General features: G+C 37.7%; 1 protein-coding gene and 1 long non-coding RNA gene across 4 annotated transcripts in view; one reads left to right on the forward strand and one right to left on the reverse strand.

The window, feature by feature from the left end:
* The window catches only part of celf4 (CUGBP, Elav-like family member 4), a 225,750-nt gene that overhangs the window by 175,581 nt on the left and 24,088 nt on the right, over nucleotides 1–26,081 (reverse strand). The gene's annotated exons all lie outside the window — the stretch shown is intronic.
* Nucleotides 1,163–25,909, forward strand: LOC122834435. The gene is made up of 3 exons (XR_006371203.1): nucleotides 1,163–1,282; nucleotides 25,165–25,489; nucleotides 25,598–25,909. It is a non-coding gene; the product is annotated as an uncharacterized LOC122834435 (long non-coding RNA).

Genomic DNA, 26,081 nt, shown 5'->3' on the forward strand with positions numbered 1-26,081 from the left:
AGTAAACAGTTTTTTCAAGTAAGATGAGACAAAAGAAGAAAAAAAAAACATTAACATGTAGGAAAAGAAGAGCTGCAAAGACCCAGAGGAGAATGGAAATGTTTAGAATGGAAAGAGTCTGTGTCCTGTTTTTACTCACACAGCTCCATGAAGCTATTTTCACACATGAACGTCGAAAATGCCCATGAGAATGTGCTGACAATTTAGTCTGGGCTTTTACTGCAGTGGCAGTTTACACTTGTACCTCACAGCTGGAGATTTGTTGCTGGAGACGATGTGGTAACGCATTATACAAAATAAAGGAATCAGGGACATGAGGTTGACAACATTGTGGATATCACTGGGCTCTTTGGGGGGAGCGGGGTTGTCTCACGGGGCATCTTGCATTGATATTATTACCACACACATTTGAATGTATCCAAAATATTAAGTGCTGAATAGAAACCAACAAAAAAGGTGTACAGGAGAACAAAATAACAGTTCGGCCAGTATGACTGCTCACATGCACTTCTGTCGATTTTAAATGGGGTAGAAGGTAAAAACTGTCCACAATAAGTCCAACGTGATTGAGGTCACATTCCTGCAACCAGAAGCAATTTCACAGGTTTAAAAATGTTAAACTGAGTTTTAATTCATCTTCTTTAGAGGTGTTTCATTTCGAACCCACAGTTTACTTTCATTGGCTGATCCCATGCTATTTTTAACTGGTTTTGGCCAGTTATCTGGAGGTTTGAAAGAAACAGAAGGCTTCTCAAAATCGCCACCACAACAATTGAAGCTACAAGTGCAGAAAAGATAATCATCCACACTGAGAAAGCTTCTAACTTTCTCCACATTACTCTTCAGCAACAGAGAGAGTGGCAGAACATAAGAATAATTAGACACCTTGAAGCTTACAGGTACACAGTCCTTACTTCAGAGATGACAACATCCACCAGAACGATACCTGTGTAAATAAAAAAATAAATAAATAAAAAACATGCTAGATTGAAGGCATTGAAGTTTGCAGGGATGCTCTCCAATTTCTCATTGGGTGAGTTTCAAAATTTTTTGTTATTTTTAGAACACAATTCCAATGCAATAAAGCATATATACAAGACTTGATGCGTAACATAATGTAAAATGATGGGTCTTGTTGTCCAACACGCACTCAAGTCTGCTCTGCTGCATCCTGCCTACGAACCTGTCATGGAAACCTGCATGGCGCCACCGGCATACAGATCAGAGCCTGCCCGGACCTGCTCTACTGTGGCTGGGCTGAGTATGCTGTGACGGTGATCAGGTGGGTCTTAGACACCATTCAGATTTGGGGCAAATCCATTTACTGGTCGTTAGATCTGCAGAACACTCAGAGAAGGTTTATGCACATGTGCCAGCTCCGTCCCAGGCAAGGATTATGAACCCGCCTGTCTGCAAAAAACGTTTTGGCTCTGATCTGGTCCAGGTTTGGACCAAATCAAGCCTAAATATGAAAGAATTCCCTATCTTTGTCACATCTTGGCTGAATGTAGTATTTTTATTTCACCTTTGGACCTCCTCTGATTCAGAGTTGTCCCACATCTGTAATCCAGATCCACGCTGGTTACAGGCTATGAAGACGTCTATGAAGACATTAGACCAGTTCAGTTTACTGGTCCAAGCCAAATGCCCACCTAAATTTGGCCCAGAAATCAAGTACGACCTGCATCTGGTCACTATAACACCTAAAATTAAATAACTATTATTATCAGGCTTTCTTAGCGCCAAAAGAAATCACAGTCTAACAAACTGTACTTAGGCATGGTTTAATTTCACTAAAGGTCAGGGTTCACAAACTCCATGACAAAGACTCACAAGACAGAAGCTTACATCTGTACTGGAAAATGGGGTAATAGCTAAAAGCAAAGCTCACTTTCCCAGTCATACCTGCTAACAGTGACTCCTGTAGGGAGGGGTTATTGCAAAGTAATCTAAATAAAGTCTTTACTCACACCCTCAGATACCTCAGGTAAAGGTAGAAACTTTGAGGCCCATTTTCTCACCAATCTCTCGTTTGCAGAGTGGCAACATTCAAATGGCCATATCCTCATTTTTTCAAATTCTATTAGAAAGCTTGAGGCTGTATTATCTTTTTGTGAGGCAATTATGCTATTCATTGATGCCAAGCTTCTTTCTTTCATGTATTTTTTTTATTATTATTATTATTTTTTGCCTATTTCTTAAATGCGGACATGGAAGTTAATACAGCTGCAGTGAGATACAAGTTCAAGCGCAAATGAAAAGACACAAAAATAATGACATACCCACCAATTTTCCATTGTCCTAGTAGACCTGCTACACCTTCGTAAGCAGATTACCAGTTATAATGTTGCTATAGCGAGTAATCTGTCGGTGTTAAAATGGTCAACATGACTTTTGTATTTTCACTAATACAAAGTCTAATACCCCCCCAACGCAATTTATGGATTTGGGCAGTGATCCGCTTGAACGGCTAATTGTGTTGTTTTATCCTGACCTAAGGACCAAAATGCTGAACTAATACAGTGCATCCAAACTACTTTAACCAAGTCAATTTTAATTTTAAATGAAGAGCTTAGGTTTTTAAGCAGTTCGTGCTAAAAATTTGTGAAATGAACTCATGCATGAGCCTTTGATAGCTACTTGGCAATGTTTTGCAAGAAAAGTCTGTGAAAAATGGAAGCTCAAGGAAATTTATCATCTCAAGGTTTCATCAAAGTTTAGGGAGAGATTTAGCATTCATAATGAAAGTAATTTAGAATAGCAGTCCACCTACGGCAAAACAGAAAGGGAATCATAATCCTGAGCATCAGAGCTGAACGTCTCAACTAGCGCAGGCTCCGTGTAAATGGGCTTAATCAAAAGCTTTACATCTGCTGGTGTCATAATTCCAATGGAAGGTCATTACTAGTTTGGGGAGCAGTCGAGTATTTCTCCATCAGAAAAAGACGAAGGAAAAAAACAAAACAAAACTAATTAGTTTGCACAACAAAAAAAAAAAAACTAAAAAAAACTAAAAGGGCCAAAACATGGCTGCACTGCGGGCTATCTTGCAGATAACTCTCTTAGCCAGACATGTTTCGTAATTAGTTTTTCCCCTCCACTGGGATATTCAATAACCTGCAGTTGGAAAGATGGAAGATAGTAATACTTATCTCAAATGTTTGTTTGTTGTTATTTTTTTTGCCCACAAAAATAATCCTGTCATTCAAAAGGAAAGGATTAAACTAGAAAGAACACGACTGGCTTTTTTTTGCAGGTAAACAGGAACTTTCCCCTGGGTTTGGCACAAAATAATTTATTTCCCTTCAGTTCCTTTTTTGTGTCCCTGCAGTCCTCATTCATGGAAGCACCTGTTTTGTAAATAACATTGTGTAAGTAATACAAAAGAATCGTGGCAACAACATTAATTAAGAAAATGTACTCTTATAATACTCCAGGGATTCACTTTTACTGTGATGTATTGTTTTCTGTGTGCTAAGCTGCACCAACTTTTATTCTTAAAGACCTGACTTTTTCTTAGTGCTGGTCGTACTTAATATTAATTTATCTTGAGTATACAATGTTTCCGGTTAAAAAAAAAGCAATTAAATATGTTTATTTTATCTGGAGTATAAAGAGAACAGGTTTCATCAGCGCACACCCTTCAGTTTGGAGAAGGTAGGGGGTTGAGGGGGCTAACAATGTCCATCGGCTCTGATTCCTGATGGATAGATAATACCAGTGCATTCACATGTCCAGATTCTGGGAGATGTGATTACTTCCGACAGCTTGTTTGTTCTCATTCCACCTGGCTGGAGCCAACCCCAGAGCGTCTCCACAGGCCAGAACCGAAGTGATGCGAGCAGAAAGCACACGGCTTCAAACCCCTCTCAGGTCTTTCAGCAGCCGTGCTAAGCTCTTCTGCATTGTAGCTATTTGATTTTTTTTTTGGTAAATCTAAAAAATCACGCAAAAGAAAAACAAACAAAACCAATATATGTACATATATACATACATAGACACATGAAGACTGTTATTTATCTATTTATTCAATAGTTTGATGATGCTCAGGGTTGTGGGGATGCTAGAACCTTTCAGCAGCCATTGGGCATTGTTTGTCCTGAACATGTTCACAGTAGTGGTTTTTCTGATATTCATCACCTTGAAATGAATGGCTTTAGCAAATATTATTGTTTAGTTTTATTTTTTGAAGAATTTACAATTCATTTCCAGGTAAACTGAACTATGTTTGATGGAGTAGCAAAATGATCCTTTGTCCCTGAGACCTTTTACAATCAGGTCTGAGTGTCTGAATTCCTTCCCAGTTAGGGGATTGTGGGGTTCTGATCAAGTGTTTCAAAGTTACAGCTTGTGTTCATGTCCGATTTACAAACCTTGTTGCTCTGATGATTTTTTTTATTTTTTATCTTACAATCTAGATTATATTCACAGTGGATGTCCCAGTTAGCAGGTACATCCTTAGAAGTGCACAGCTGCATTTTAACACAAAGTATGTTATTGAATTATGAAGCTAGACAAGATTTTCTGTTAATTTGTTGGCACACATTTAACTACGGTACAAACACATCAACCACATCAAAGCGGCGAGCAAATATGCTAACATTAGCGTCCAGCTTTTGAAAAGGAAAGCGCCAGTCGGAGAAAGACAAGAGCTTATTGAAGCAGTAATATTTCTAGAAGCAAATAGAATAGACCTATGAGTGTTTCAGGTGCTGTGGCACTAGAAAGGCTACTTTCTAAAACTGCATCGAAATGTGCTGCATTTGGCAAAAAGACGCAAAAGGTATTTTGAATCTCGCTTTAATCACACCTCCAACAACAAACAAGAATAGTGGGATGCAGTTTCAGCTCTGGACCAAACCTGTGGTCTGCAGTGATCAAACAAAAGGTTGCAATTCCGGGTGTGGTTATCAATTAAGAGTATAAAACTGAAGACTTGAGGGCTTGACATTAACCTTGGCATTGTTGAGAATGCCAAGCAATAAACTGAAATACAATAAGAATAAAATTAAATTCAGCCAAAGCATTACACTTTTCTGCTGCTTGCACACTGTACGAGTTGCTATGAAAAATGTGGAATATATCATTTTTAACATAGTAAAACATATATATATATACAAAGGGCCCAAAAGTTACGTTGGGGAATGTATACGGACTCAAAAAGCAGCATGAAGCTATAAAAAATGCATAAAACAAGTTTAAATTCAAAGAAAGTCCAGCTGAGCTCTCCAGAACATATTGTGCTCCAAATCTTTATGAGCTAAGGTAAATATAACATGTTTCAGAGAAAATGTATGGCCTTCTGGGGAAACCAAATTGAGGAAAGTTGCTGCACTGCAAACTTCATCAACATGATAACATGCACATATGAATGCGTGTACTTGTGTATGTGCAGTGCTGCTGATCAAAGCCGCCGCAAAGTGGGCAGGCATACGTTTGAAGATGCCCCCCTGAGTTGCAGGCCACTCTCCACTCATGCACATTCACAAAGCATATCATTAAACATAATAGGGTTTTTATCACCGACTGTCAAGAAATACCGCTGCATTTGCATTCAAATTTAATTTGCCACACTGAAGCCCATGCAACCAAGAAATTCTCCTATATGCCCTCCCCCTGGTGTTACACACATATGCGCACGCATACATGCACATTCTCATGTTTTTTAATGCCATCAGAAAAGGGAGGATGTCACATAAAATCCCTATATTTATTTATTTTTTTTCTTGAAAATTTTATTGCTGGTGGTTTATGACTGCATGCGAACACAGATCATCTAAAGCAGTTAAAGCTACTTAGTTTTTATTTGGTTTGATTCAGTTCTGTAAAAGGCATATCCAGGGATTACCATTGCTCTTAGTTAAGCAGAGTAACTCCTAAATGAACTCTATCCAAACCCACATGCTCTAATAACTTCACCTCAGGTGTTTAAAAAAAACAAACAGATTCCACGTTGTGAATATTTATTGGATAAATGTAACAGAAAATTGCAAAAACTATAAACTCTTGCTTTCTCAATGGAAGAGGAGAAGAAGTGCACCAGTACTGCTAATTAAAACGTGTTCAAATCATTGTCAGCTGGTGTGATCACCCCCATAAAAGCAGTTTTTGGACACTGCATGGCTCAGCGGTAAAGCAGGTATCATATGCTGAAACAACAGCCCTCAGTGCAGCTGTCCTGAGGTTGATTCCTGGCCCCAGGCCATTTACTGAAGCCCCCCACCTACCCGCTCCCTCTCTTTGCCTCTTTTTGATGTCCAGCTACTAATGAATGTAAAAAAAAAAAGCTAAATTTGGACAGTTTGCAGATCTGGACCACATGGGTGTGTGTTACTACACACACAGCTGTGTGCCTCCGGTGTGTGTTATTAGCAATGACCTTAGAGAAGCAGATGTTGATACACATCAGCCTGAAAGGTTATGCACTAATTTCCAAAGTCCATCATTCCACTGTGACAAAACACTTCACAAGTGAAAATATTTTAGACATCTTTGGAGAAGTGGACATCACCTCAATGTTAGACAGCGTAATGATAATGGCAAAAAAACGAAAGAGCTCCATCCCAGACTCTAAAGTCCTCAGTAAATATTGTTACAGAGAGGGACTGAAGAAAAGAAATGTTTGTTGCCTCTTACCAATATGACAGCACTACTTAGGTTTGCAAACTTGCATCTGAATGAATCACAAGACCGCAGGAACAACGCCCTATAGTCAGATGAGAGCAAAGGAGCTATGTGCGCTGTGTCATAATTGGCTAAAATCAAATACTTTCATGAGGTGCTGTGGCATAGGAGAACCCAACGGAGGCTTAAAAATGGAGGTGAATGACGACATCTAGTTTTATTAGGAAATTAACTCAATAAACCAACAAAACAGGTTGGTTATGACAACAGAGGACAAAGAAAACCAAGCACAATATTGACCGGGCAGCTTTACTTCTGGATTACAAGACAGGTGAATTTATGCGAGATTGCTGCGGTGTGCAGGCAGCTGACATGTGGCGAGAAGGTCCTGGTGAAAGCAGGCAACGCAGAAAATCATCATTACCAAAACATTGAAGAAAAAAAAAAAAACACTCACAGGAATGCAAACTTTGAAATGCAGAAACACAACAACGGGTTGCTGAAAGCACAGTATCTGAAAAGAGATGCTTTACCCATTGATGAGCATCAAGGTAGAACGATGACGATGATGTGGACCAGTTTGCATTTTCTGGGCCAACCAAGAAATCTTCTCTGTACAGATGTTTTCTTGAGCCAAAATGAGGATCTCTAGCTGAGAACTAAAGCTTGGTCCAAACACCTCCACAAGAGCCGTAAAACAGTTACTAATTGAATTTAGTGCTCAAATGTGAAATCGCTTGTGTGTTTTGCACTTGTGATATTAGACTGTTATTTCCAAATCAGATTTTAAAGCACACACCTTAGCTCGAAAAAGGATGTAGAAGGAGAAGCAAAACTCTGTCGGAACAAATTCTGCATGTGTTTTGATGCCGTCTTGTTTTATCACAAATGCATTTCTTTACTCTAAACGAATGAGGGTTTTTGTCAAAGAGCGAGGGTGCTATTTTGCCTTTCTGTCTTTCTTCACCTGCAGTAATGCAGACTCCATTTCACAGACAAAACATCCTCTGTAGAAGCTGTCAAAGTGTTTACCCACAGGCCCGAGTCTGTATCTGAGACATCTAATATTAGAGAAGGGGCCTACAGCTCCTCCATCCTACACCGTTTGAAAAGAAAGAACGGAGAGATGAGGTGCAATCCCGAGCACAGAATTTGTGTTGACATTACTTTTTCTGTGTTTATGGTGTCCAAAAACCGGTGGCCGACTACCGATGTAGGCTTTAATAGCCATATATTGTGTAAATCAAAATGTCAAACAATAGTAGCTGAAGAGCAGTTTAAACTCTGACACTTTCAATTACTTCATGTGGAGGCCGGTGGTTCATTTGGGATGTTGTGTTGGGCTGTGTCAGTGATGGCTCTAAACAAATATATAAAAATAAGAAAGCTGTGGATTATTTCTGTTTGTGCAAGCGTTGTGGGAAGCAAGGAAGCCGAGGTGAAATGAGACGGAGAGGGTCTGAATACCCAGAAGTCCTCTTTAGAAATAAAGTTAAAAAGTAACTACACACACACACACACAGTAAATCCTTGCAGGCAGAGAAGCAAGAAATCTCCCAAAGGTGCTTTGACACAACTTTGCCTGTGTCACTCGTGGCGATTTGTCAACAAGAGGAATGAAAGAGGAAAAAAAAGACTTGATTTTCCACTTTTAACTCAGGTGACTAATGTGTTTATGAACTGAATCTGTGGAATTTATTTATTTATTTGTCAAAGCTTGTCAGGAGAAATAATATGAACGTTTAAAATCAAATAAACTTTCAAGATGAACCACGACTTTTTTTCCGACGGTGTGTTTATGCAATAAACACACTGCTTTATCATTTTATTGTACCTTTGGAGAGTAGAGGGTAGAGAAAGGTGCATGTTTTACAACCTATAAGGAAGACATTCCTATAAAATGAGAGCTGCCTCGTGAGCGCTATCAGGTTTTATGATCATCTTTAGCTCTCACAGGGAGAGGAACAGAATAAGAAGTAGCCTCTTTTCCCTCTCAAGCAGACAGTCTCTAAAACGCTCTCGAACGTGTGGTCTGATGCAGCCCGACGCACTGATGCTATATACACCCTTCACTCACACACACACACACACGCACACACATGCCTCGCACAATGGGGGATCTCAATCCAATTAGCTTGATTATTAATTAAAGAGTGCTGTGAGACGAAAACTCGGCGCCGGTGGAGGCAGCCCAAAAGGGGCGTCCACTGAGAGGGTTCTGGACTCACTGTAGCAGTAGGTGATTAGGCTGCATCGCCAACACACCTATCCATACACTCTGAGCAAAAAGCAGCATTAGCTCTGTGTATTGCATACACCTGAGTGCACACATCTTTCAATTGCTTTCCATCGTTTTCCCCTCCCTTTAATTGTTTCTTCATCATGCATTTTAATGGAATATTTAAAAGAAGCTGCCATTTATTTGGGGATTTTTGCAGGGCTACTGCAAATGAAGAGAGACCATTTGCTTCGTTTTTTTGTTCTTTTATTAATAAATTTGCCTTTTATATTACCGGTAATAATACCAATGAGATTCAAAATCTCTTTGGCAAGGACGTCTAAGAAAAGACTGCAGCATAATAGTTTCAATTTAAAACCACAATATGATGAAATACACACTATAACACAAACTATTTAAAACAACTGGCAATTTACAAAAGCAATAACATCATCATCGGCTTTTAGTAACAACAGTACATTCAGTACTTAAATATGCATCCATCTGTCTTCTACACCTGCTTAAGGCCCCGGGTGGTGGAGGCTGAGGATGGGGGTGGGAAAAGCAAGTTGCTGGTCTATCATAGGGCAGCACTAAGACACACAAGAACAACAATCACTCATCCCCAAAGGCAATTTAGAGAGATCAATTAACCCAAAAGATACATTTCTGGACAGTGGTACAACTTTTCCCTCAAAAACAAAACTGTAATATTTGGTTTTATGGAGTAAAGCATATTGTTTTACCATATGAGATAACATTGTAGTTTTGGTGTCCACTTTATTTTTATGAAACATGAAAGAATCAAAGTGCAATAATTAGTGATACTACTAAAGAAAAGCCTCAGTGTTTAACCAACTTGCTGACTTGAGGTTGATGTAATGAATACCTGCAAGCCATTGTACATATAAAAGATGAAAAACTATTTGTTTAAGTCAGGTAAGATGCTTAAACCAATGCCACTCAGTAGATCATTTACAGATTTTCCTAATATCCGGTGCCCATTCCTTGAAGGGCTTGTAAAATGCAAATTAAGAAAGTAGAGATTAGAAGTGATCCCATAATCTGATTTTTGTGGTTAGTGCAATCATTTTTGTGGGGATTCATAACATGAACTAAGTACCCCCACAGGGATAGGAGATTTTATTTAAAAATACATTTCCATTGTGTATGTGTACCGTGGAGTTCGCACCATATCTGAAGTCTTCAGTGCGGGTTTTATGGAAAATGAGAAGGATTTAAGTGCTTACTGAGACGAACATGAGAACTCCTCAAAAGTAAAAGCCTTGTTTTCCTCACTACCTCATCCGAAGTTAGAAAATTCTTCTTTGGAGAAATTAGGCACTCTACATCTTGATTAATATGATGTCAAGAGAAATTTATGTTTCTCACTTTGTAAATTTTTTCACATCAGCTGAACGATACCAACACTGTTAGACTTTTTATTGTAATTTTACAGTACCTTACTGGCAACACTGTTGCCAGTAAGTTACTGTAGAATGGTAATTACAGTAACTTACTGGCAACAGTGTTGCCAGTAAGTTGCCAGCAAGGTACTGTAATTACCATTCTACAGTACCTTACTGGCAACAGTGTTGCCAGTAAGTTGCCAGCAAGGTACTGTAATCACCATTCTACAGTAACTTACTGGCAACAGTGTTGCCAGTAAGTTGCCAGCAAGGTACTGTAATTACCATTCTACAGTACCTTACTGGCAACAGTGTTGCCAGTAAGTTGCCAGCAAGGTACTGTAATCACCATTCTACAGTAACTTACTGACGACTTACTGGCAACAGTGTTGCCAGTAAGTTACTGTAATCACCATTCTACAGTAACTTACTGGCAACTTACTGGCAACAGTGTTGCCAGTAAGTTACTGTAATCACCATTCTACAGTAACTTACTGGCAACTTACTGGCAACAGTGTTGCCAGTAAGCTACTGTAATTACCATTCCACAGTACCTTTACTGTCATGATATTTCACAGTTAATTTTTACTGTGAGTGTGCTTTGCAGTTATAACTGCTTTACTGTAAATGTAGTTTATAGCATAAAACTGTAAATGTATTTTATAGTAAAGCTGGTCTACTGTAAACTTGTTTCACAACATAATGTCAGTTTTACTGTAAATTAAAGTTTACATTTTTTAATACAAGAATATTTTACCATAAACCGAAAAGTTTCACAAAAGAAATTTTAGTCCAAGTACTGTGAATAAAAACAGGTATTTATTTTCAGCAGATTTGTTGAAATAAAATCCATTTATATATTCACAATGTCATAAAGAACAATGTCACAATACAATATAATGTGCTATAAAACAACAAAATCATAGAACACACTACAGGTCATGTCAATATTTTTATGGCACATGTATGTAGCAACATGAACGTGTGCATCAAGTACCAGCCATAAACTATTAAAGACTGACTTTTAAAAAATATATAGAATATACTTCATTTAAAAAACCAGCAGAGGCTGCATTGTCAGAAAGCAGTTAACAGTAGCTTAAATGTGCTCTGTTACACAATACATCACAGTAACAGTGCAAGTGCGATAATGTACTATATGGTAGACATTCATATCAATAAATATTGTTATATCAGATGCATTTCCTACATTAGAAGAACTTTTATTCCATTTGTCAAACAAAATCAGTGGGATCCATCTTGTGGAAGCTGAACTGTAAAGAATAAGACAGACAATGTGGGAGGTCATGAGATGGTCAGGAAGTTATCTACATTTTCAAATCGACAGGAAGGCTGACAAATTAAACTGAAGTGACAATGTCCAAATGCATAAAACCATTGGTATAAAGCAGCATTAAGTTGATAATTTCTTTTAAAAAAAAATCAATTACACTGAAGTGATAATAGAAGCTGCATAAAGAATGAGCAGGACTGGCTTCACTTCAGGTTTTTGGATTGTTTATGGCAAAAGCAGTCAGTCAGTCTTCACTAATTCAAACGATTGTGTACTGTATTGAGACCCTGCAAATGTCCCCAAGGAGACGATGAAGTACAACATGTCATAACAATCTTTTTAGTCATTTTGTTGGTGCTGATGGATTACTGCAAAGGTGTGCCTAATAAACTGAAAACTGCATAGTATAAAAAAAACACCTCAATTAAACGACTACACACTTAAACATTTCTGTGATTTAGTAAGAGATGCAGCGACATCCACTTTTTACCACGGACACAGAAAAGATGCAGGCTACTCTAAAGGGCTATTGTGTAGGAATCACATGCCGTTTATAAATAATCATTAAAATCATATTAAAAAGCCTAAAGTAAAGTCAGAACATGCAAGATAGGAGGAAAAGACAATAAAATAATTTGGTACATTTGGTAAAATGCTTACCTAGTTGGAAGTCCTCCATTCAAATTCAGCGAGTCGTTTGAGGAAGGTGTTGATCCGGGAGTTGACACTGACTACTTTCCTCTTGACAAGACTTCCCATCTTGCAGCTTGTACTGACTTTGGCTGTGCATTTGGTACCAACATCTGGATTGATCCTCACAAAGAATCTTTTAACAGAAATAAAATATATTAATTGTATTTTTTAAAATGAAGACATACAATACAGCAATCAGCTATGGTTCTTCATCATCAGTCAAACTGTCATTAAATTTTATTCATAAATGGTTTGGTGTAGAGTACTTACAGTTGTATCATCTCCAGCGTGGTGGATGCTGACTCCTGATACTCCAGATTGAAGTCATAATATGACCCAAAAAAGACAGCAAGGACGCTGGCAAAGTCATGTAGTTGCTCAGGTTCGAAAAATACCTTCTCCTCCATACTGACCATCCACCGGGTTGCAGACATCAAGCTATTTCCTAAAATAGACAAACCCTTGTCAGGCTAACGCTAGTGAGTAAAAGTACAGACTACCATAACTATTACATACATTGCTACAAAAAAATTATAGTGATAGAAAATATTCCTCTTACCAAGCATGATTACCCTTGGTGTTGTAGGTAAGGTCATTTCCATCTCAACAGACATCTTGGTGGAAGATACCTTTGAAACATAAAAGGAAAACTCTTAAATATGAATTACTGGTAGTAATTTATATTTAAAGGGCCAGTTCACCCAGATTACAACAGGTTTTTGAGAACCTCACCCCGGAGACTAGACTAGACTTTACCCCTACATCCTGCTACCACTCTGAAACAGCGGATGTGAATGACAGTTTGTGAGGCTAAATGAATTTTTTAAAGCATTACATTCCACAAATACAGTATCTGAATGGCTAAGTACAATATGGGTTAATGAAATGAAATGTTTGTGATTTGGGTGAATTGATACCTTTAACAAATTAATTGAACAATTCTGATTTAAGATGTGTGTTTTAAGTTAAGAGTCGATATAAAATTACATCAACCAAGATGAAGATTGAGTCCTCTTTTTCTTCGAAATGTTTTATTTTTCTCTGACGGAAGTAGGACATTGCTCTATTCCACAACGAAACCAATAATTAGCTGTGTGTTGATGTTTCTTCACATGACTACAAAATTCTCTAAATTATGAAGTACAAATGCTGCAGAATTTACACCTGTACATAATTGCACCTGTTAGTACTGACTTAACTTTAAATTTGCAAGAGCATGGTTTAAACAGGTGAACAGTCCTTATATGGAACCAGGGTTGGAAATTAACTTTTTTGTCCACCTGCCACTGTGGCTGAACCAACTCAAAAAATAACAGAAACCACTTGAATGTTTTCCACCTTTGTCCTCATTTACAGACTCTTATACACTATGTTGGAGATGTAATGCTACTTTAGCAGGCTAACTAGCTGTAGCAAGCTCAAAGTTATAGATTAGGTTAGCTGCTCCTCTACATTTCCAGATTATTTTGTGGCTTCAAATATGTTTGAAGAGCTGTCTTTTTACCTGTTGTCTTGTCTTTTCAAGAGTTGAAACTATGTTAGCACTCAGCAGGACAGAACTGCACAGCCACTTGGAGGGAAAAAGCTTGGGAGTTAAAAAAAGTCATCTGACAAAAAGAAAAAAAAGAACAACGTTAGAATTCATCCTTGTTGACCTAGCTAATCTGCACTCTTAACATTTGCAAGGTCATGGTTTAAACAAATGAACAGTTAGATGTATTTTTTTTTAAAAAGGGGGGGGATCAATTATCAGTTAACGTTATATTGTTCGACAAAGGATGTAACAACAATGCTAACAGACACTCAGCACTGAGCTTATCTCAACCCAAAGCTAGTCGCTCGAGGAAGATTTAGCGGCAAAAGCCAAGCTAAAACCTTCGTAAAATTAGCACCTTAGCTAACGTTAATTCGAACCAGCTCAAAAATAACACCATCATATTTTTCTATCTTTCACCTCATGCTAAGTTATAGCATTATAGCATGATGCTATAAGTTACGTTAGCTCCATCTAAAATATACATTGGCTTCAAACAGTTTTCTAAGTGTTTTTTTTACCTGTCTTGCGAAGAGCTGAAGCAGTGTGAGCCCACAGCGACAGAGCTGCACTTGCACGACGGAAAAAGCTTGGAGTTTAAAACAAAGCGTCATCAGAAAAACGTTGGAAGCGAAGCCACCCTTGATGACGTAGCTAGATAAACTGCATATTAATGTTAGCTAGGATGTGAAAAAAACAAAAATACATGCTCTCTTTCTGCCTTAAAATATGTTAACCACTAAAGGAGTAAAAATACAGAAACAGAGAACCACGATGAAACATCTATGATGACCGTTGGAAATCAAATAGAATTCTTACATGGCCAGCGCAAAGACATTATTAGTACAGTACCACTACTGTAATGTGTAAACAGTAAATTACAACTTCAAAACATACAGTAAGTTACTGTAATGCTATGTACTACACCCATAATGCAATGCAAATTACAGTAACTAATTGTAAAGATGTTTTATGTTAGTTTACTGGGCATTTTGCGGTATTTAGCTGTAAAAAATACAGTAAAGGCTAACAGTGCAAGATATTATAAATACAGTACCACTACTGCAATGTGTAAACAGTAAATTACTGCAACTTCAAAACATACAGTAAGTTACTGTAATACTATGTCCTTTACCCATAATGCAATGCAAATTACAGTAACTAATTGTAAAGATGTTTTATGTTAGTTTTACTGGGCATTTTGCGGTATTTAGCTGTAGAAAATACAGCAAAGGCTAACAGTGAAATTATGCAGTATTGCACAGCTAGATAATCTGTGTTAAATCTTTGTTGCTAATGTAGCAAAAACAAAGAAAAAATGTATTCAAGCATGTGAATACTTTGCAAGGCACTCTTTACATGACAAATCACAACATAAAAACCACTTAAATCAAATAAATTACAAAATTACAGCAAGAGTGCATAACTAAAAGACTTTGATAACAATAAAAAAACCTTGTATTGTGGATCTTACTTATCAGGCTGTGATATTTAAGGCAATCACCTAATGAAGTTAACTTAAAACGTGGAAATTTTAATGGTAACCAGATCATTGAAGCTTTTCTTGGACAATGTTTTCCTCCCCAATTCTGGTGGATCTGACCTCAGATATTACTGTTAAGATGAACCTTTTAAAAAACAATGTTTTAAAGGTCCTTGTTCCGTGTTAGACATTGTTGCAAGAGATGAAATGAGGTGGAGGGAGACATGATACAAAGCCTTAGGAGCAAAGATTCACTAATGGTTCTATCCACATTGTTAAATTAATGTGTTTTGATGACCCTCTGACCTGCTGATTTGCATCACGCCGCAAAGACACGGGTTGTAATAAAACCTGGCCAGACTCATCCGTGCTCTCTTGGCTTAGCCAGCTTGTATGATCCAGAGTGAGTGGAGCTCCAACAGGGACGTTTAATGAAAATGAAAAAGCCAGAAGAAAAATGGGAGAAAAGCTTCCTGAAATTAATCAAGGACCTCCATTAAAGAGACAAAGGTGGGGGCGAAAAATGATCAAAACTGCAATTGCTCACAGAGACTCTCTTTTCTTTCCTCTGTCTATGGCCAAACTTTTTTCAATCGGTAACCTTTTGACGTGCTCCACCAGCCAGGCAGGAGGGATCTCCGGCTTACACAGGCACTATTTTTCCTCCAGACAGACGTTAAGTGAGTGATTTGACAAGACATACAGTGGAGAAGGCAGACATTTGAAAGTGTCTGATAAGCATCTCCAACGAGAGCAAACCCACAAGATCAAAATAAAATGTGCAGCTGCAGAGAAAATTCTGCCAGTAGAGCAAACAGATTTTTAAATCCTCATAACCGAATTCAGGACAAACAACTGCATCATATTTGTCAACAACAGCAGCTATTGCAAGAGAGGATAACCATGTTAGCTGGTGTAATATGACAAATACTCTGCATTTCTAAAGGGTATTGTCAGTAAAATCATAAACTTTATTCTTTGTAATCTACTTTTTTTTTTTTATCTATGTTTCATTGTTTGGTTCTGAACAATGGGCAGCTTCACATGTATAAGTCAGAGCATCTGTCGCAACTCCAGACATTCCCATAAACTTTCCTCATCTTAAATTCTCTTTTCAGTCATTGTTTTCAGGTCCTCCTTCAAAATACTTTTCTCTCTGAGAATTTTTTTTACTTTTACTAAGAAGAAAGACATTCATCTAAGGATACAGGAGTAAAGCAGGTGGAATAGAAATTCATCCTGCGTGTTTCAGATTTCAGTTTGAAACAATTTTGAAAACCTATCATTTTCCTTTTACTTTACAGTTATGTGTGACAGAATCTCATAAAATAACTAATAAAATACACTGAAAACTGGCTGCAATGAAACACAAAAACATTTGAGAAATTTAGCAAGGCACTATAGATGTGACTAAATTTAAAACTATATTCAAAAGATTAGCTGTCTTACTAAGATGGACTCTTAAATTACAATGTAAGCAATTAAAAACTTTTATTTTTTATTTTTTTAGAATTCCATTTGTTAAACACCCAATTGGTTCTTGTTACCAGATTCTGTTTCTTCCAAAAAAGAAATAAAAAATACCATTTAAAATTCAACAAAGCTTTCAGGTTTTAAAATACCTCCAGGCTTTCTTTTGTGAATTTTCTACTCATAGAAGCATGGTCTATAAAAAAATAATGGGACATTCAGCAAATGGTTTGTTGGTTCTGAAAAATCATTACAGAGACCAGCAGACTTTAGTTAAACACAAAGAGGCAGATTTAGCTTTTAAGGAATGTTTTAATTTTTACCAACATTCAGATATAAGTTCCTGACTTAAATCTGATAAAGAATCTGTGCAAGGAACTAAAGATTAGGCTGATGGCAAAGAAGCCTTCCAACCACAAGGAGTTGGAGCTCATCAGTAAAGATAAATCACTGGTTGAAAGAAAATAATGTTACATTTAATGAGGCTTGGACTTAGTAGTATCTTCAAAGGCTATTTACGCTAAGATGAATGTTTTTGTTCATTTACAGGAGTTGTATGAGTGGCCGAATACCTGCATTTTCTTAAACATTTATCCACTTTAGCTCCTGTTCCTTTAGTCATAGCCACCAAGTACCAGTAGATTTTCAGATGTACTTTTCTGTACGATAGTCAAAACATTTTATCCTGCAGTTCTAAAACAATAAAAGTGAACTGTCTGATTGCAGGGTCATTCCCACCACCTCTCAGAAGGCAGCTGGGCGCTTAACATTTTTAAATAAGATTAGACAGAAACTTGCACAACGCAAAGGAGACGGGTCACTTTGTAACTATGCAGTAATTGAATCACAACTTGCTAAACATCAAAACTGGAACAAAAAAGGAAGCTCTGAGACAATGCACAAACATCTAAAAAAAAATCTAAATTGACGCTTTTTTTAAACATAAATAGGAAGAACGATGCAAATCCATAAAAATAATATATAATGGGATCAATGTGTGCAGGGAGCTACACTACTCATTTCCCCACTAATACTAGTAAATTCCACTACAAGAAGGGTTTATGATTTAGAAACATATTAATACTGATTAAAGGGATGATTTAAGATTTCTGTGATGAGTTTATGTGTACAGGTAGCCCCTTATTTTATTCTATGTTCTGTAAAACAAAACTGAATTTACTGTTTTAAGAGGAACAATCAAAAGTCAGCACACAGCTTTAATTATAACAGCTAGAAACTAATGATAATACAGATTGTAACCTGAACCATAAAACACACATAAAGACAACTACAAAGTTGGCCTTCTGAGACTTGAAGGGCTTTTCTTGGTCTAAAGGACTAATGTCCCAGCAAGATCTAGAGAAATTCATTTCTTTATCGAATTGATTTCTGCAGCAGCATCTTCCCAGGTCTGCCTATAAAGCCAATCAGACAACTTCAGCTGAACCAGAACACTGCTGCTCACATTCTCTCTAAAACTAGGAAAACCTCAGTTCTAAAGTCCTTTCCCTGGTTCCATGTAGGTAAGAGAAAAGACTTTAAAATACTTTTGTTAGTTTATAAATCACATCAACCTGCTAGACCATTCAGCTCTTCTGGTTCCAGTATACTGTGAATAGAGTTAGAACCAAACATGGAGAAGCAACATTTAGTTTTTATGTTCCACAAATCTGGAACAGACTTGCAGAAAACTCCAAAACAGCTGAAACACAGAGTTTCTTTTAATTCAAGTAATGTAGTGTCTGTTGCTTGTTTCATAATTGGTTATTACATTATGTTTTAATTTTGAATAATACTTCAAACTATTTTGTTGCTGAAATGTGCTATGCAAATAAACTTCACTTGACTTAAGACCCGTTTAGCAGAACCTTGCCTCTAAAATCCTGAACAAGGGTTTTAGAGGCGCAGGGTTTCCCCCAGGGTATTAAAAGCCTGGTGGGCCACCAGGCTTTACTTGTGGCTCCACCAGCCTAAGCCTTGCTTGTTTTTTTGTTTTTTTAAGTCTTTTTAAAATGTTTAAATTTTTTAAGACTTTAGTTGGTGTTCAGGTATTGTTCTCAGAATCTTTCAATAACACACAATTATCAAGCGATATTTTCACATTTCCTGTCAACTTTAAACATTTTTTTAAACTCCAAAACAAAACTGCCCTAGCGCCCCAACCACCAGGCTTTACACAAGATATTTTATGGGGGAAACCTTGAGGGGGTTTTAGACAGAAACATCTAACATCTTACATTCTTATTTTTGTAAAATCAATATGTATTTTTAATTGTGATCAGACTGTTTCTTACAGCAATTCTATTAATTTCTAAGATAGAAAGTGAGAACATAGTCGGTTTGGATCCATTCTCTCCACAAACAATGTTTTTCCAGACAAAGTCTCAGGAGGCTGGGGGCAGGAAAAGGGTAAAAAACATATAACAGCAATAATAGAACATTAAATATATGTGTATACATAAATCTCAACATTAAGGCCACAGCTGGACGCTAAAACTCTGAGGCAAAACTAGTAGGTGTACTGGAGGTCATAAGTTATTGTAGATAGGAAGATGATTTATTCTGCTGACCCCCGGTTAGGACTCAATTATTCTCTGTGGGAGAGCAATAGCCCATTCCGTCAAGCTCTTTATTGTGTTCACACACACTCTGATTGTTTCCCTTTATCATTATTCCTGCAGGATTAAACACAGCATGAAATAAATGCTACAGGCAATTGTGTTATGTATTATTGTCACATTGCAGCACACACTACTACTGCAATCATCATAAAGATGCGCAATGTATTTTAGTTCTTTCATTATCCTCATCCCTCCATGTGTCTTTTCTTCGGAGATTGAATTCATCAGCACACAACAATTTGTGGTTTCATTTCGAATGGATGTGTGTTTTGTGGAAATTGGAATGCAGAGGGTATGAAAGAAATGTGCACAGAAATATCCTTTGATTCAGTTTAAATCATGTAAATTTCACTGACATTTATTCTTTTTCAAATGTTTGTTCAGCCAAAAGCCCGTCCTATACATCTTGGCCTTTACAGAAAGCATTTCAGGCTTCAGCTGTGTTCAGTGTAAGTGCTGAACCTTTGAAGGTATGCAATGTGTAGAAAGGTTTGGGTCATTTCAATTTTGCTTTTATTCAAAGTCAGAGATTATTCAGAAATTGTGCAATGCATTCGATTTTCTATTCAAAAGCAATATCACAGGTGATATTTTCCTTTCAGAATGGCATTCCTCTCTGCCCATTCTCATTTCTCCCTGACTGAATCTCATTATGCACTTTTGACAAACTCAGTTTGCAGCCATTGCAATTGTGTGACACGCTGAATACGGCCTTGGTCTTAAACATTACGATTCAACACGTACTCATACCTTTTAAGCTGACTACTTCGAGTTCTGTTTGCTATAATAATCTATTATTTTCTTTGTCAGGGAAACTTTTTCTATGTGAGAAAATCATAAGGTGACAAGTGGAAAGCAAGACTTTATGGTACATTTTGGTGAGCTCAGGTGCACAGAAAACCTTGCCGCTGTTCACCCGGGCATCTGTAGAGGCTGGTGTTGTCAGATTGTCTTCCTGTGTCTTTGCTTTACAAAGGTTACCCTGTAGAATCAGATACTGTGCTGGTAGTAAAAGAATCACTTCTGTGGTCGCTGCATCACCAGCATATGGTCAGTGCCACCTGTCCCCTGTCGATACTGTCTGTGTTTGTGCAGCCGCAACGTGTTTGTGTGTTGGTGTGAAAATGCATCATGTGAACATGGATGCCTATGTGTGTGTACTGGTAAAAATAATGTGTGTACGTGGGTGTGAGCACAGGGAGCAGGTGGTGATCTGAAATGTCCACACCAATCAGCAGACACCCTCTCAAACTTAAGATTTGGCTTCTCCACCCAAGCTTCGGTCACATCAGTCTCTAAGTGAATGAGACACACAGTCAGACTCTGTTATCTAGTGCCGTTTGCTCCTGTGTGGCTTACTTTATATCAGGCTTTTTTTTAATGACAAACCAGCATAACTTTACTTCAATAATACCATGTGCAGCTGTTAATCCATTGGTCTGAAAATAATCAACCAAAATATTTTGCTCTTTTTGTGGAACAAAGTGAGATTGCACAGAAAAAAAACCCAGCTACAAATCAAAAAATAAAATCCTTGAAGCCCAATTATAGTTACATAAAACCAAATATACCAGAAGTTATAGAGAAAAAGTCAGAGTCAAGCTCTCAAAATTCAAAATCATAAATGAATGACAATGTATCGTCTGTGACGGCCCTGACAGCCTGTCACTGTTTTGCGGCTAGACAACACGAAGAGATTGTTTTCTTAACAAAGTAAAGAACTTGTTAACAAGAATGAGTCAAATGAATGTGTGGTCATTTATCGGCAACAGGGAAACAGATCCTGTACACTGTAAATGTGCAAAAGCTGCATGGAAGAAAACAGCTCACGACATCTGGATCTAAGGGACGAACCAACACAAACCAAAGGAAAGATGATACAACACAGTTCATCCAACCTTTTCAAAAGCCAGGTCATCAAAGTGAGGGTTGGTGTTATCAACATTTTGTTTATACAGTAAGAAAATACTTTAACTGTGTTTTTTAACTTCCATGGACTTCATTATTAAATCAATAACTCTCATTTCAGATGTTTCACTTATATTCTTTCCTATGATTGTTAGTATGTCGAGTGTGTGTGTATTTTTCTCCACGTTGACTCAGACATTGACAAAGTAACTTAAGGCCTCAGTACCTTCTATTTTCTCTAAGGCACTCCATTTGTACCGTTAGCGTGATATGCCTTGAAGTGTGAGAAAACTAAATGTGGACGCACAGTAGCATCTTAGGAGTGTGTCAGAAAGTAAGACGTAGACCATCATGGCTAAGTAGGAAATTTTGGTCACACAGTAAATGAGAATGTTGATGTCAGTGTAACATTGATGGTCACACCTGTCGCAGAAATTGCTAGGCCTATGGGAATGCTGCCAGAATTTTACTGTTTCTTATTACAGTTTTTGTCACAAGCAGTCTATTGTTACTGTGGTGAAATGTATGCAGGCCACTGCTGAGTCGTTTAAATCCTAAGTGAGGGTGCCGGTTTATCAGGTCTCCACTACTCTCAGACAAGATTTTTTCCTGACTTCCACATCCTCCTCATCCAACATATAAATATTAACTTTATTAAATCAAATTCAACCTCAAGGCTTTGCTATTACAACTTTCTCCTTGAGGGACCATCCAGGCTTTGACATCCAGATTCAGCAATTCTATCTTAAATGTATTTCTTGTGCCTTATTTACATGATTTTACCTTCATACTTTTACAACCATATTTCCCTTTGAACAAGGAAAATCAAATTCTATATAAAAGTGTTAAGTTTCAAGACAACTTAAAACACAATTAGCTTGAACAGTATTTAAATTAGTTATGAGCCAAATGATCAACAACAAGACAAAGCATACAATCCCAGCTTTAGCTTAGCACGTTACTAAACTGCTCTTTATCTAAACACTATCAGGAGCAAGACATGTAAGTGTCAAGTCACATATCTTAAAAATAACAAAAAATATATGCATGTTTTGCTTTAAATGAGGCATTGTCAGAAAGTTATACAGAATCTTTCTTGACTGAAAATACTGGAGCTGAAATGAAGGCTGTCCTGTAGAAGCTCCGTTTGTGTTGATACAAGATGAGAAGGTATAACAGGACAAAAGTAAGATAAGAGTAATAATGAGTAAGAAGGAGCGTAGAGTGTTATTTCACCACACTTTGAAGCTATAGAGTTTCCAAGCATGTGCATTGATTTTATTAGCTAATGTGTTAGACTAGAATGAATAAGCTGTCTTGTTTCATAGACAAAATGGCTTAGAGGTAATACAACTAGAGGGCCTGCTATGTTTTTATGTGTAACTGGACAAAACTGAAAATAGTGAACAATGCAGATCACATGTGACGTACTGAAAGATGCAACAGTCTCTCTTACACTGTAAAATTTATTGTAAATGGTTAATTGGTCCAGAATCAGCAAAATATCATGCACAGCCTAAGATAGCGTGTCAAACTGTGCAAACAAAATAGACCTGCATTCTTTTTTGATACAAAACACTAAACACCATTAATGTCAATGCCTTAAAAATCATGAACAGTACACCAGCAGGGCAGAGATCATTCAGGAACACTAATATGGATAATTTCAAAACGTCCAAGTCCATAGCCCAACTATAAACTGTTCATGGCGGCTGGGAGCCTATCACTTTAGTCTACAGCTCAGATGCTTGGTTTTCTATGGACGAGTTAGGCAATCCATAGCAGCCACATCACAAACAATCCTGTACATGTAAAGCAGACAATTTATTGACTTAGCATGCATGTTCATTGACTGCTGGAGTATGTCAGGATATCTAGAAAAAAAAAATCAATACATGCAGGAAAACTCTCTACAAACAGAGTCTGGAGGATGCTTGCCAGGTTCTATTTTTATAACTTACAAGATTTGTTCTTGTCTTTTATTCTGGTGCAAATTGTCCACAGGTTGCTTGGACCTACCATGCATTTATGAATACCTTTCTTGGGCACTTTACCTCTCTGTCAATGGTAGATTTTAAATAATTTTCTGTACTCATAATCTGCTGAACGCGTATGCAGTTTTATGATAATACAAAAGTATGTTTTGTGTTTACTCAAGAGTTATTTACTGCTGTTACTCAGAGTTATTTTGGTTTGTTCAGGGTTCACTTTCTCCCACATTTTGCAAGAACCAACCAGCTTAAATATGAATCAAAACTGAAAGCGATAGCAATAGGGTTTATTAAACAGGTAAATTAAATACGATGTGAGATTCCAGCATTTTTTTCTTCATTGTCATTATTGATAGAAAGGTGTTGCTATGTAGGCTAACCTATTTAGGTTTAGTTTCTTTCATACAGTATTTCATGTGTTCTGTATTCTATGTAAAATATAGTTTCTGCTCTAGAGCCAGGGTAGTATTTTTTCCCTTTGGTTTGCCATTTTCATTGAGTCCAGCTTAGTTCCCACTGTGCAAATTATTTACCTTTCTTAATTTTCCTGTTTTCTTCACTTTCACAGCTGTTCTCCATGATTAGTTCACCCGCAGCCGATGTTGTTCTCCAGTCTCACTTCAGTATATAAACTCCATGGTTTCTGCTGTTCCTAGCCATTACCCTCTGTTACTTTTACTGCACTCTGCCTTGCTTTCCTTATGCAAAATCAGTAAATTTTCTATTTATGTTATAAAAACCTTAACTTTCCTCATTTCATGTTGCATTTGGTTGTCCTCGTAACATATGAAAAAAATATCGTGCATCCAAGCAGATGGATGTCTCAGTCTCCTTTTGTATGTTCATGCTTACTGTATGCTTACCTGTATTTGCTCATATATTTAGACATACACTAACGGGTGCCTGTGATTACGCATTTGTTGGCGTATTTGCATGCGTTTCTGTCTGAGTCGCCCGCTCCATTTCCATGGAAATCAAATGCAGCAGCAGCCACAAGTTTACACATTCCCCCTGTTTTGACTCCATTCAATCAACTGTGTGCATAATTACCCTGGTGCCGTGTGGTAATCTATTGGGACCCAAATATTGCAGTTTGACAAATCCTTCATTTGTATTCAGACGCTACACAAAGCATCAATCGTGCTTTAGCACACATGCTGCCCACCAACCCCCACTTTCTTTTTTTTTTTTTTTTTTTTTACACACGCACACGCACACGCACACGCACGCACACCATCCCACCACTCAGGCTCTTTGTCACTCCCCAGAAACACAGAGCAGTAAGGAACCAAAAGCTGGCTGATTAGAACAGTAAGACATGCTGGGATCTGGGTTTTTCATTAATATTTTTCACTTCCAGATGGCGCCTCCGACGTTGTGAAAAGATATCACCACTGGCAGACAGGAAGGGGATCTTTATTGGAGAGAAGGACAAAAAAAGCGAGGAAAAACACAGAGATTAAATCAATGACTTCTCAGTGCAAAGAGAAAACACTAAAATGACCTCAGTTAGATGCATTCCCTTATTTGTCATACTCCCGTAATATACTGTACATCCTCATTAATCATCTACACATAACGTTTAAGTCACAATGTTGGTATTTCTTCTTTTTTTTGTAACAAACAAACTTTATGACACCCATCTAACAAACTGAGAGGATTAGAGCTTTTTTTTTTTAATCCTACAAAATTGTGTGCAATCAATGCACACACATACCGCTAGACAAATCCCCACAATCCCACACTGCCTGGGGGTGACTGTTTGGACCAGTGACATTTTGAGCCTTATTACACGCTCAGAACACAACGACGCACAACAAACAAGAACACCAATTTAATTTTTTTTTTTCCTTGCCTCCCTCTCTCCTTTTCCCTCCTGCTTCTACGCCCTCACTGTCATTTTCTTTCATTCTGTTTAGGATTGAGGATGAGGGCAGAGGAGGAGAGCTGCAGTAAACAAGGACAGAAAGAGAAAAAGAGATTAGCACCAGCTAATAATCCCCTCTTTCAACACGTGCCGCTTCATATTTCCAAATTAAAGTCGAGTGCAAGAAAAGGGGGCTTATTAAACATTAAACGTCCTCTGGCTGTGTCGAGCCGAACACATCCCTCCCCTCCCGGCGCTGCCCCAGAGGCTTACAGAGCACTGTGCAGTGCTGGGCTTGCAGAGCTGGAGTAAACTAAAGTCATACATCACCCAGCTGATCAGGCCTTGGGAGAGGGGCCCGGGCCAATCATTTTGAGGTTAAACAATGTAATTTGGGTCTTGTAAGTGCAATTTATTTTGTCCGTCAGACAGAGGCATTGAAACATTTTTCTCTTTTTTTTTTTTTTCTCCTCCCTCTCCATTAGATAAAAGGAGGATGCTATTTGGGAGAGAGGGAGCAGGTCTTCCAGGGGCGAGACATCAGAGGTCATTTGCTCATTGGGTAAAAGAGACGGGACACAGCAATGACTCACATGCTGAAATAAGCATTGGAGTTGTCCGTCTGGTGATACTGGAGAGCTTCTACCAGATGGTTGAGATGTTTGAATAACTTCTGAGATGAAAAAAAACACATTTGTCCTACGTTTACAGTAAAAAGCCCGCGCTACATAACGTAGCGTCTGTAACCAACGCAGACGGCTGAGGGTTAAATGGAGCTCAGTTTGTTTATTTGAAGAAAAAAAATGGATATACAATAACGAAAATGTAAAACTTGTCAAGTTGTAATGTTGAACTTCATTATTGAAAAACACATGCACTAAAGTTTTTCAAACAAAAAGTCTCAAGCTGTATGTATGTTAATTTAACTTTCTCATCAAATTCCAACACTGGGAAAAATAGTTAATTTAA

The sequence above is a fragment of the Gambusia affinis genome, linkage group LG07 (assembly GCF_019740435.1).
Source record: "Gambusia affinis linkage group LG07, SWU_Gaff_1.0, whole genome shotgun sequence".
In the NCBI taxonomy this organism is placed as follows: domain Eukaryota; kingdom Metazoa; phylum Chordata; class Actinopteri; order Cyprinodontiformes; family Poeciliidae; genus Gambusia; species Gambusia affinis.